At 42.3% G+C, this 11,181-nt stretch overlaps 1 long non-coding RNA gene across 11 annotated transcripts; it reads left to right on the forward strand.

The window, feature by feature from the left end:
* On the forward strand, positions 1 to 6,333 carry LOC127320838 (uncharacterized). Of its 11 annotated transcripts, none has more exons than XR_007863571.1 (8): positions 1 to 480; positions 686 to 787; positions 1,523 to 1,717; positions 2,945 to 2,996; positions 3,148 to 4,680; positions 5,093 to 5,240; positions 5,630 to 5,703; positions 5,800 to 6,333. It is a non-coding gene; the product is annotated as an uncharacterized lncRNA (long non-coding RNA). The 11 variants fall into 11 exon arrangements; XR_007863573.1 differs by lacking the exon at positions 5,630 to 5,703 and having other exon boundaries at positions 3,148 to 3,314; positions 4,457 to 4,680; XR_007863575.1 differs by lacking the exon at positions 5,630 to 5,703 and having other exon boundaries at positions 3,148 to 3,199; positions 4,457 to 4,680.
* The last annotated feature ends 4,848 nt before the right edge of the window (positions 6,334 to 11,181 follow it).

The raw sequence follows: 11,181 nt of genomic DNA on the forward strand, positions 1-11,181 counted from the left end.
ACTATTATATTGGAGTTGGTCGTAGGTCATACAACGCGTTTGGTGAAGGAGATTAAGAAGATCCGCACCGTCTAAAATTTCACCAATGGATCCGATCTTTGGATTGTCAAAATTGGCCGTATGCAGTCCCATCTTCCGCCCCGCAGGAGCCAATCTCGCCGTGATTGATGCGTCACGCAATCCAGGGAGGTCCTCACGCGGCTTCCCTCTTCCCTCGCACGCTCTCTCCTCCCTCACATCTCATCGCCATGGCTTGCCGCCGCCATTCTCCTTGGAGGGCCTCGCGCAACTGCATCGAGTGATCACCTCTGGTTGGACGCTCCCACCGGTGGACATCGCCGAGATCGGAAGCGCCGCCATGGAGCTCGGCGGCGCCGCCGCTCTTCCGTGTTGCGGCCCACGATCTGAAGCGCCGGCCTCCGCAGTCGAGTCCATGAAGCTCGGTGGAGCCATCGCATCTCTCGGTCTCCTCTGCTTTAGGTGGGCTATTATTATTTCTATCACCGATCAAACGGCTTGGCAACGGCCTGGTGCTGCGTGCGGCCGGAGTATACAGGCATGAGGGCGACCCTGAGGAAGCACAGTCCCAAGGACGCCCTTGCTTGAACTTGTGAGACGGCCAATGGTGGTTCAACCGAGACGCCTCTCATTCTTTCATCTGATCTCCTTCTGATTTTTTTTGCAGTACGTTGCAGCGGTTTGAGGCAAGAGGAGGGCCGGCGACCGGAATAGGAGCAGTACCCCAGAACTCCAAGCGGCCAGAGATTCGCCTCTCATAATCACTCATGTAAGATGATATGTTCATACCTGTCAATTTAGTGTGTGTGAAGAATGTCAGCTGAACTGGCAAAAATATCAAGCAACCCTATAAACCACTGAACCCCCTCTTTCCGGATAGCAGATGTAAACTCGTGTCCTTTTCCCTGACATAATTTACATATCATTCATCCGTGTTTTTGTATTTTGAATAGGCTCAAATGAACCATCTCATTTATTGAGCATGTAAATTAGACTGATGCATGCTTTTGAATAGATATTGCACCTGAAGCAGTCTTAAACGTACACTACAGTCTTTTTTAAGTTATAAATTGTCATGATAAATTTCGAAGTTAGAGTAATGAGGATGTTGACCACAAATTAGATTCGGTAAAAATGATGTGATGCAGTTAAACTGAGGCATGAAGGAGACATCACTAGACTGTAAGTTCCCTAAATGGCATTGTAAATCATAAAGGAGATCCTAACTGTTGTTGTTTTATTCATGGCTTTGGAGTTTGGACTCAAATTATGTTACCTACGAAAACTAAGAGCATGTATTTGTCTGTTTAGCAGGTAACATATAGAAAAAAATGTGTGCTCCTAGAGAATTCTCCTCATAAAATTGTTTATTATCACTGATTTAGTACATTTTCCTATTTTTTCTGTGCTGAAACAACAAAATTTTAATTTACATTTCCCTACTTTTTCTTTGCTGAAACATAAATGTTTTAATTTATTGAGAGTTTGAGACATGCTACTGCAGGTTAAGGAACAAGATGATATCAAAACATTCTTGGAAAGCAACACAAAAGTAAATCCTGACCAGCGGAGTGACCTGAACTCTCATACCAGCAAACTGGATGAGATATCCTCCACACTTCCGGTTTTCAAGCAAGTGCAAACAGATTTGAGGCAACTGAAGGTTTAGATCTTCAGAATCTTTACAAACAAGATGGAGGTACTGTTGCTATGATCATGTGCGTATGCACTTTCTTCATCATTCTTTCTATCAAATGAACTTATGATCTGTTAGATAAAATATATGATCATTAAATTTATGAAAATTCTAATATTTTTGATCAAAAGTTGCTCTCAGCTTTCCTCTATCTGAAAGAAATATGTTCAAAATCAAATGATCATATTTTTTTTCCGTTTTCTGGTGATCAAACCATGGTTCTATGCACTGGGGGTATCATAGGTCAGCAAATGCTGATACTAAACCTTCTATTGGCAATTTTTCCCTTATAATTTTTTTAGGAATTTTTGTGTGATGCTCCATTAGTAGGCTTCACTAATGATACATTGGATTAGTTAGTAGAGTATGGAGGACTGTGTGGAGGACTGTATGAGCTACATAAATTAGAAAGAGTGTAGGGCAAATGGTGTATTTTGTGTCAGGTGATTAGCAAAAGGGTGTCAGGGCAGGCTACAAGCAATTTCCATTTGGATATTTGATTATGGTACCAAAACTAGGATCTCATGCTATTGTTTTAAATATTTTGGAATATTATGAATGAAGTTACCCGAGCGATATTTAGCTAATGATAAAAATCTGACTACTTTTAGGCAACCTGTTGGTTGTTACTGAATAGTTGCTTTGCAAGCAGTCCATGATCACATTTTTTATTAGATTATAGTGATCCTCGATTTGATTTGCATCAGGCTATTATTCCAGGAAACGGTGTGCATTTTATAATTTTTGTAACTGGCCCACGATTGATGAAAGAATTTTACTTGTATAAGTTTCCTTAAAGTTTACTTGATTGGTGAAGTATGTTATTGCAACTTTTTGTGAACCCTGCCCACTGTTCTATTTTTCACATAGAGAGAATGAGGTTATCACTATTGCCCTGAACCATGAAATTTTATATTAATCACATATGATGTAACTAGATTACAGAGAGTGGTATTTAGCTGTAGGACTGCAGAGAGGTAGTTGTTTCACCCGAAATAGAATAAAGAACAATCAAAGGTTGTTTCTTCTATAAAATGGAAATACATGAAGAACACATATATTTTTTAGAATGGAGATGGTTCAGTTTAACAATTTTATTCATTAGGATGAGCACATATTATATTCTTGCAAGAGCTACTACATAATCTCGTATCATCAATCCATGGCAGGTTTACCTGCACTCCTTTACTGACTGTTGTGCTTTGGTATTTTCATTGAACCAAATTGCAGTAAAATTATCGAGCTTGTTGATGGAAAACCAACTCCACTGAAGTCTCCCGAAGTATGTGTCGATGTATACACACGCTTGATTTATGTTTTAACATTTGGCTGCTGAAAAAGAAGTTCCTTACTTAAATTGTTGTTTTAGTGAAGTTCCTTTTAGTCTTCCATTTCAATTGACGTAGCCCCATGAATCAAAATGAAATTTGCAGGGAATGTGATGTTTGTACCATGTATTCACAGCTTGGCGAGGGACTTCTTTAGGTGGTGCACATTATTCATTAGCTATTCTATTGTTAAGATTGGTACAAGGGACTTCTTTAGGTGATGCAGTGTGCAGTGCAAGAAGAAAAGAGACTGCACACAATAACAAGCTATGGTATCTCTTTAAATAGTGCACACTTTAGTTGCTTGGTGAGGGGGTATTGAGACATTGTGGGGTAGTATGATATTAGTGGTTTGGTTTTCGCAAAAAAAAAGTATGATATTAGTGGTTTGGAACCTGAAACCAATGTGAATTTTTGTATAACTTGACATCAACTTCTACATTTTAAAAACTTGTAACTACTTTTACATAATCCGGGCGGTTTAGAGTTATGCAATACTTTCTGGTTTCTGAATGTGTTCCTCTATCGTTGTAACTTGCAAGTTACTTTAGGGGTACCGAAGACCCTGCACTTTGCGAGATTGTAGCGAATTCATAGGCATAATAGTATGGTGTGCAACTTGGGGGATTAGTTGGAGCCAATGACACTTGATATAGAGGAGATTGATAATCAACAAGTTTTTGAGACACAATGAAGTATTGTCGGAGTATAAGGGCATTTTCATGATGCATCTATGATATAAATTAGGTAACTTTTGGTGGCAATGTACACACACTCAATTTTATACTTCCTCTATTCCTAAAAGAGCTTATCAACTTTGTCTAGATACGGAGGTATAGAGTCTAGATATGGAGGTATAAAGATATTTTTAGTTATGCATACATCTGTATCTAGAAAAAGTTGAGCAATTTCTTTTTGAGACGGAGGGAGTACCAGATGTTGACAAGTGCTGCGAGAATAGAATCAAACACGCCTGCGGGTGTCGTGACCCTCTTGAGGGCTTCGTTGTGGCTATCCTCTCCATATTAGGCCTCCGGGTGAAAACCCTAGACCTTGGTGGTCTTGGCAATGGCAGCGCATTTGACATCGTTACCTCCTTGCGAGTGTTGTTGAGGAGTCGAGGTCTCTCTCGTATCTCGGCGTCTTTGATGGCAAGCTCGGTGCTTCTTAGTTTTTCTTTTTTTATCTCTGATAAGTTTGTAAGAGGAATTCCTCATCGCTTTGTATTGGTTTGGCCGTTTGGTTTTATTTATAAAGTGGGGCGAAAGCCTATTTCGAGGAACAATGACCATCCACTTCAAAACATTCAATCGTTGTGTTCAAATAAAAAAAAGTTTGTCTTTTCAAATATTTGGATATAATCTCGTGTCTTCACAAGGAACTTAATTTTGATTGTGTCTCTTGTTGATTCCAGGTTGGTGACGTCCTCAGATTCTTCCGTGTGGTGTTTTTTGGGATCCATGTCTAGAACGGAGGAAACATCTAGCAGTCAGACAAGAAGAAGTTCATGGCTTTTCTTACCTTCGATGTTCATAAGTGTACCTGCAGTCTCCCATATTCATTGAACTGCTCTTATCGTCTTAACCGATATGGGAACCGTCCCACTGACCATCTATCATTCAGGTCCTTATCATCGAGGTAGAAGTTTGTATGTACATTACAGGGTTGTTATCTGGGGATTTTAATTTTTTGCATATGATGCTCAATTTACACGTTTAAATTGGATCGAGGAGAGGAGATTTCAGAATTTGTTTACTCTTTTGCTTATTTCTCTACTTCTACGTGCATTTTGTTTACTCTTTTGCTTATTTTCTCTACTTCTACGTGCATGTGATGGGCTTGGTTGATATTTTACGAGAAAAATTGGTTGATCTTTCAGACAATATGCCTTTTAATCAAGCAAAATATGCTCATTGTACCGTGAAACAGAATCAAATTTGGGATCAAAGAAGTAGCTATAACTGGCATGGTTATACTTCTTGAGAAAATATTATAAGTTAATTCTTCTTTTATTTCTAACTAGATCTAATGAGCCTTATTAATGTAATAGATAGCTTTGCCCCTTGAGAAAATGGGATGAACGGGCTCCCTGTTGGATGTTCTATGTGGAAACCTATCCTGATCTTGAAGTGAAAATGCCTTGGGAGTCTACATGGGGCACTACAATGAAGACTACCAGTGGCGAAGAATCTTCTGAGGTATGAAATGGCATTTGTCATCATTCATATAATTGTTCATGTAGTTAAAACTAAATAAAATATTTTGATCAGCTAACGTGAGCTCGGTTTCGATTTACATCCCGCAAATTTCAGAATTTCGTAGGATACATATTTGGAATATGATGCTTTTCTAAGAAGTCATACTATATTTTATAATATGATGCTAACTCTTTGTGGAATGTGTACTTGATTTGGTGGTATAGAGATGGTATAGAGTAGGTTGCTTGGCTAACAAAGAGTTTAGCATATAAAAATCTTAGTGCTTAGAATAAAGTGCTTTATTGGAAGTCTGTAAGCATATTTGGTACTAATTAATGGCAGTTGCAGAAGTGTTACATAATGATATAGTGCAATTCATTTTCATATAGATCCTGGGCTTATGTACTTGCTAAATTGTGTGGAGCTTTTTCATGGATGCCTCTACATATTCTATGTTTGATTGGTAATAGCACACTTTTCTAACAGAAATAAAGAATTTCAATAACTTCCATTTTGTCTGTGATAAAGCGCATTAGATTAAACTGCAGCTTTATTACAGGTAAGGATGCATGTATTTAGTTACTGTTCAGTTTCAGATTGTCAATGTGGAGGGATATGTGGTCGTCAATGTGGAGAACTAGGGGTGCTCGCGTGGTCATAAACTCGCCTTTCGATACGCCAACCAGCATTGTGACAGATTGAGGGCCGGCCATCCATGCATCAGGCAAAGCCTTGGAACACAAGCACAATTATCCTCAAGGATTTTATGTGTGCTTTTGAGACCCTTTGTTTTATTTTCAGACTATTGTCCACGACCATGCTTTGTACCACTGATGCACCCATTCTATCTAACTATGTACAGGCCATGAAATTGGGCTGGTTCTGTTGTATTTAATGCTAAAGGATTTTGGCCTATGGGTGATGGAACATGGCATTGGTCAATTCGTGGAACATTGCCTATGTCCAGGGTGAATATTTTGTGGCCAGCACCTAAATTGTATGGATTTTCCCTATGGTTATTCCATCATGATTATTCTTTGTACCACTCATAATCACATTTTATCTAATTATGTTGATGACATGAAATGTGGCTCGTTCTTTGGAATGATAGGCAGTTGAATTCACTGATGAAGGACTTTGGGCTATTTGGAGCATCGCGTATGATGGTATCATAAAAATAGAAACTCCCCGGGACTACATTTGGTATTTTGAACAGTAATAATTGGAATGTATTACTTTCTTACAACTAGAGAGAATGTATTCTCATGCACAAATAAATATAGGTCTGATTAAGCACCATGTTAGTCATCTTGTCTGAAAAGAGAAAAACCGTGGGTGTACATCAGCAAGTTTTTATTTGTAAACGGTAGAGATTGAACCATTTTGCTAAAGTGATCTTTGAATCCACCAGTTGGTGATCGAGTGGCTTTTTTAACAAATTTTCAGATTTCCACCATAGGTACGCTCATAAAACTTAGGGATCCGTAGCAACGCACGGGCATTCAACTAGTATACTATTATATTGGAGTTGGTCGTAGGTCGTACAACGCGTTTGGTGAAGGAGATTCGGAGCATCTGGACCGTTCAATCAAATGTTAGGATCTCCCCTTAATATCCAATCGTTCGATCACATTTGATAGCAAGTTGCCGCTCCTTCCCTGGTATCAATCATGGTAATTAGGAAAGATATATTTCTTGCAACGAAAAAATAAATCTCGCAACCTCAGTCACGGTACAAATTCTTGCTAATTAAATCAGTTCGACTATCGTGCCAAATACTAGCCATAATTCTTGCTAATCAAATCAGCCATAATTCTCCGCATAATATTCAATCGTCAGTTACGGTAACTTGCCCTTCCTTCCATTGTCAACGTGTATCATAAATCACGGTTAATTACGATAAGATATATTTCCTTGCCCGTAATCAGGGAAAGTCAAATAGCTCGCTCTATCACGGTTAATCACTTCCCTCTTTAGTGCAGAAAAACCAGGCCACAAAATATCACGAGCACCAACGCCGCTGAATACATCTCTCTCCCCGCTCTCACTTCTCTTGTGTTGGGCCTCGGATGTGGTCTTCTTCACGCACCGCCGCCCAGGTTACTCTCCTGTACGGCGTAGCCACCCGCCTCCTCCCCTGTGCTTTATCGCGTCCTTCTCTCTTGTGTACCGCATCGCTACCCCAGTGCCCCTTATTCCGGCTTGTTCTTCCGTGCTAAGAGCATCTCCAGTCGCGTCTTCTAAAGCCTTCCTTAAAAGTCATCAGATTGGTCGAATGGGAGACACCACCGCCTCGTGTCCGTTCCCAGTCGCGTTCCCTAAAACCACCTCCAAACATAAATTTAAGTAATTCACATTCAAAAGAGATTGTTTCCGCCGAAGTCATCACGATCAAAATAGCCGCGGTCAAAGTAGTGGACGCGATCATATTACAGACCAGGGTGTGAACTGAACATAATTTAGAAGAAGCAGGTTGGTGACGACAACGACACATCCCGAGTCGATGTAGGCTCGTTGAGCATGATGACCTCGTCGTCCTCTGCACGGTGTAGCTGCTCTGTCGGTGATGCCGACACCAACGTCGATGGCGATGCCGACACAGGTGTACTAGCAGACGTTGTCGCCGGCGCACCTGCTGGTGCCGCCGCTGCTCGTCACATGTCGGGGAGAACACGGTGTTCCGGTTGAAGCCGCCGTGCTCCAGAGCATCCTCGTACCGTGGCGACAACTCCGGGAGTGGCGTCGCTGCTGCGGCCTCGCCAAAGAACCCGGGTGTCGACGGGGACGCCACTCCCGGAATGTACGCGCTCGTCAAACAACTCTATGGGCTTGTGGCAGTTGGAGTGGCACACGCGGCCAGCATGGCCTTCTGCTGCACAAGCGACACCGTCGTCTTCCTCGCTTGCTCCACCTCCCGCCGCTCTCTCCGCTCCACCGTTGACAACTTGTGTCGTAGGCATCTTCCTGCGACCGTTCTTCGGTCGACTCCTCTGGCTTCACCTTCGCCACTGGCACCTTCCACAGCTTCTTGAACGGCACCTTTTGCCCCTTCTTTGCTACCTCCTTGTCCAGTGGCTTGGTGGCTGATTTCTTGGCCAGTTTTTTGGGGACTGTCGGCGCCATCACTGGGAGAGAGAGTAGCGGCAGTGGGAGGGAGGGAGCATCGGCGGTGGGAGGAAGAAACAAATCAGAGGGAGGGGTGAAATATTTTGGTAAGGTAGAGAAATGTGCAACTGGCGGTGGGAAGTGGCGGGAGGGTGTGATGTGGCGGGAGATGCGCGATGTGGTGGGAGACTAATTAAATGTAAATGTGTCACTGACGCGTCAGACCGTTTTCTCGCTCTATCCGGCGTGCCCGGAGCGTTCCTTGTGGACCGGGGACATCCTCGGGATGCCGAACAGCGTATTGGGCCGTGACGAGCGGAAAAGACCTTTGGAGCGCACGACTCGGGCCGGATAAATGTCCGGCGCCGTCCCAAAAAACTTTGGGAAACGCTTTGGGGAACGCGACTGGAAATGCTCTAAGCCCACGGTCACCTCCATGGTGAGAGTCCTCCGAATCGCCTTACGGGGGCGCGAAAGAGGCGGCTTCTCAGAGGAATGTTGCGATAAGGAAGACGATGAGAGGAAGGCGTCCATGGAACGGCTGAGGTTCTGTTGGAGTGCGATCTCGGGACTGCGACCACACTACTCTCCTCATCCTTCTATGTTGTTCCTCCCAAGTTATGTCACGACCACCCATATCCCTCACCTACTACCACACAATTCTTACTCCTATGGTAGCTTATCTATGTTTGGTTAATTTTAAAGGCATCAACCTCTAAACCTTAATCCCCTGACAGTCCATATGTGTTGTTTAATTTTGAGGAGAAAGAGGGAATTCCTAAACATAGTGGATACTCAGTTAAGTATCACTCGGGTGAGGCTCTCCTTTTGGTTAAGCACAGTAGATATGGGCAAAGATCAAGTGATGTTGTTGGTATTGGGCAAAGACGTCATGGCTAATTGATGGCCAAAAAAATTATCCAAAGAAAGAAGTGCTTCCAGATCAATATATCAGAGTAAGTAGAAAAGAATCAGCATGTCTACTAAGGAGACTAGATAGGCTACAAGAAGAGTATAAACATAATGCACCTCTGATGGTTTGATTCCACTGTGGGAGGCAGCCATAGCTACAGAGTTTGGTTCCATGTTCATGTGGTGATTGTTCATTCCTACGATTTATTTCTTTTCCAGTCTTAATTTAGTTGACGACATTTCTTGATATATATTTTTAGAGTTAGATGTATGTAGGACATCAGAACATGGCTAAGACGGGAAATTAGAAATCAATGTGGTACTTTCATATAGGACTACAAGAATTTGTTTTTGTTCATGTTTTTGTAAGTCATGTGCGGTGACCCAGCATACCACTGCATGTTGTAGTATACAAGTCGTTGATATGATCTTTGTGAAGGGGCTTCCTCACAAATTGCCATATCCCTCAGAGTGGTACAACAGAAACATTGCAGGTCATAACACTCCATACTTTATTACAAACATTGTCTTAACAAGTTGGTATTCTCACAGGTCCTATGAGAACACCCTAAGATACTACTTAAGTACGATTACAACTCATAACAAATATAAAGAGCTCAACAACTTATTTAGGTAAGTTCTACGTTGCTCGGCTCTAAGATACTAGGGTATGTCACTACTCCTCCACCTCCGTGTCATCTGGTCCGTATACTATCCCATAGTCTACGCCTTCCACTCCGCCGGAAAGATCAGGTTCTTCGTAGACCAGCTCGTAGCTTCCTTCTGGTGCTCCATCGTTGATAGCCTCCACTTCCGGATCACAGTCTAGCAAGGGTGTCGAAAGAAAGTGAGTACAGAGGTACTCAGCAAGTTCTAAAAGAATAAAAGGTGTTTGATGCACTAGCTACGACCATTGATCAGGAAATCGCAGGTCAATGCATGTTTTGAAAACATTTCTTCAAAAGGTTGCTTTTATTATGAAAACTATGCCCGTCAGTCTTCACAGGTTGACTAGAACTTCGTGGAGTTCCTTTCCTGCCGCGTTCGCAGTTCCCTTCCCGGAACAGGGAGTGACAGCCACAATTTGATACACTCTGCAGAGGTGCGTTACTTTTCCCACAAGAGATCTCACCCTTTTTGCCATCCGCAGGGACTTGCCCCCGTTCACACTTCCTTTGGTGTGAGGCCAGGTATAAAGATCCAAGCCCACACCGCCTTCTCCGCGACTGCAAACCCACCCTTTTGTCCGACCGTACACCTCCAGTAGACTTTCCCCCGATAATACGACTTTACTCATGGTGTACTCCGGACAATCCCTCATAGATCGGAAGAGATTAACATCACCAATGGATGGGGATTTAAAAGGATTTCCCAACCTATTGCGGCAGTGCCTCCAGCACCCCACCGTCTCTCCGATCCGTTGGCGTGCAGAAGGGAAAAGATACAGCTGGCTTCCCCAGAGCCATTATAGATCTCATGGTCAACGCGATTTGTACGGCGCTAGAATCACTGGACGGCATTGGTAATTAATCCTAGGGTGATATAACCCATTGCAATGGAACCTCCACCATATCAACACATACCATGGTTCCATTGCCAGCCACATAGTCATATTCATAGTTGAAAAAATATCATTTCATTTGCGATGCAGGAATGATAAGTATATAGCTTTGCATTAAAGTAATAGAAAATAATCAAGTTGACATGAGCAAGGGTGAACTTGCCTGTGGACTGCGAGATAGTGCAGTTCAATGCAGTTGATGGAACCTGGACCTCGGGTTCTGTAAGAAGCATCATTGTCCGGTAAGGACAATGTTATAAAAATCCAAATAATGCAATCATGGATGTATTATTTTATGTTGAATCCCTTTACCCCAATGAGTTATTACAATTTAGGGTTGTATTTAAGAGTTATGTCTTTGAC

Source organism: Lolium perenne, chromosome 5 (assembly GCF_019359855.2).
Source record: "Lolium perenne isolate Kyuss_39 chromosome 5, Kyuss_2.0, whole genome shotgun sequence".
NCBI lineage: Eukaryota > Viridiplantae > Streptophyta > Magnoliopsida > Poales > Poaceae > Lolium > Lolium perenne.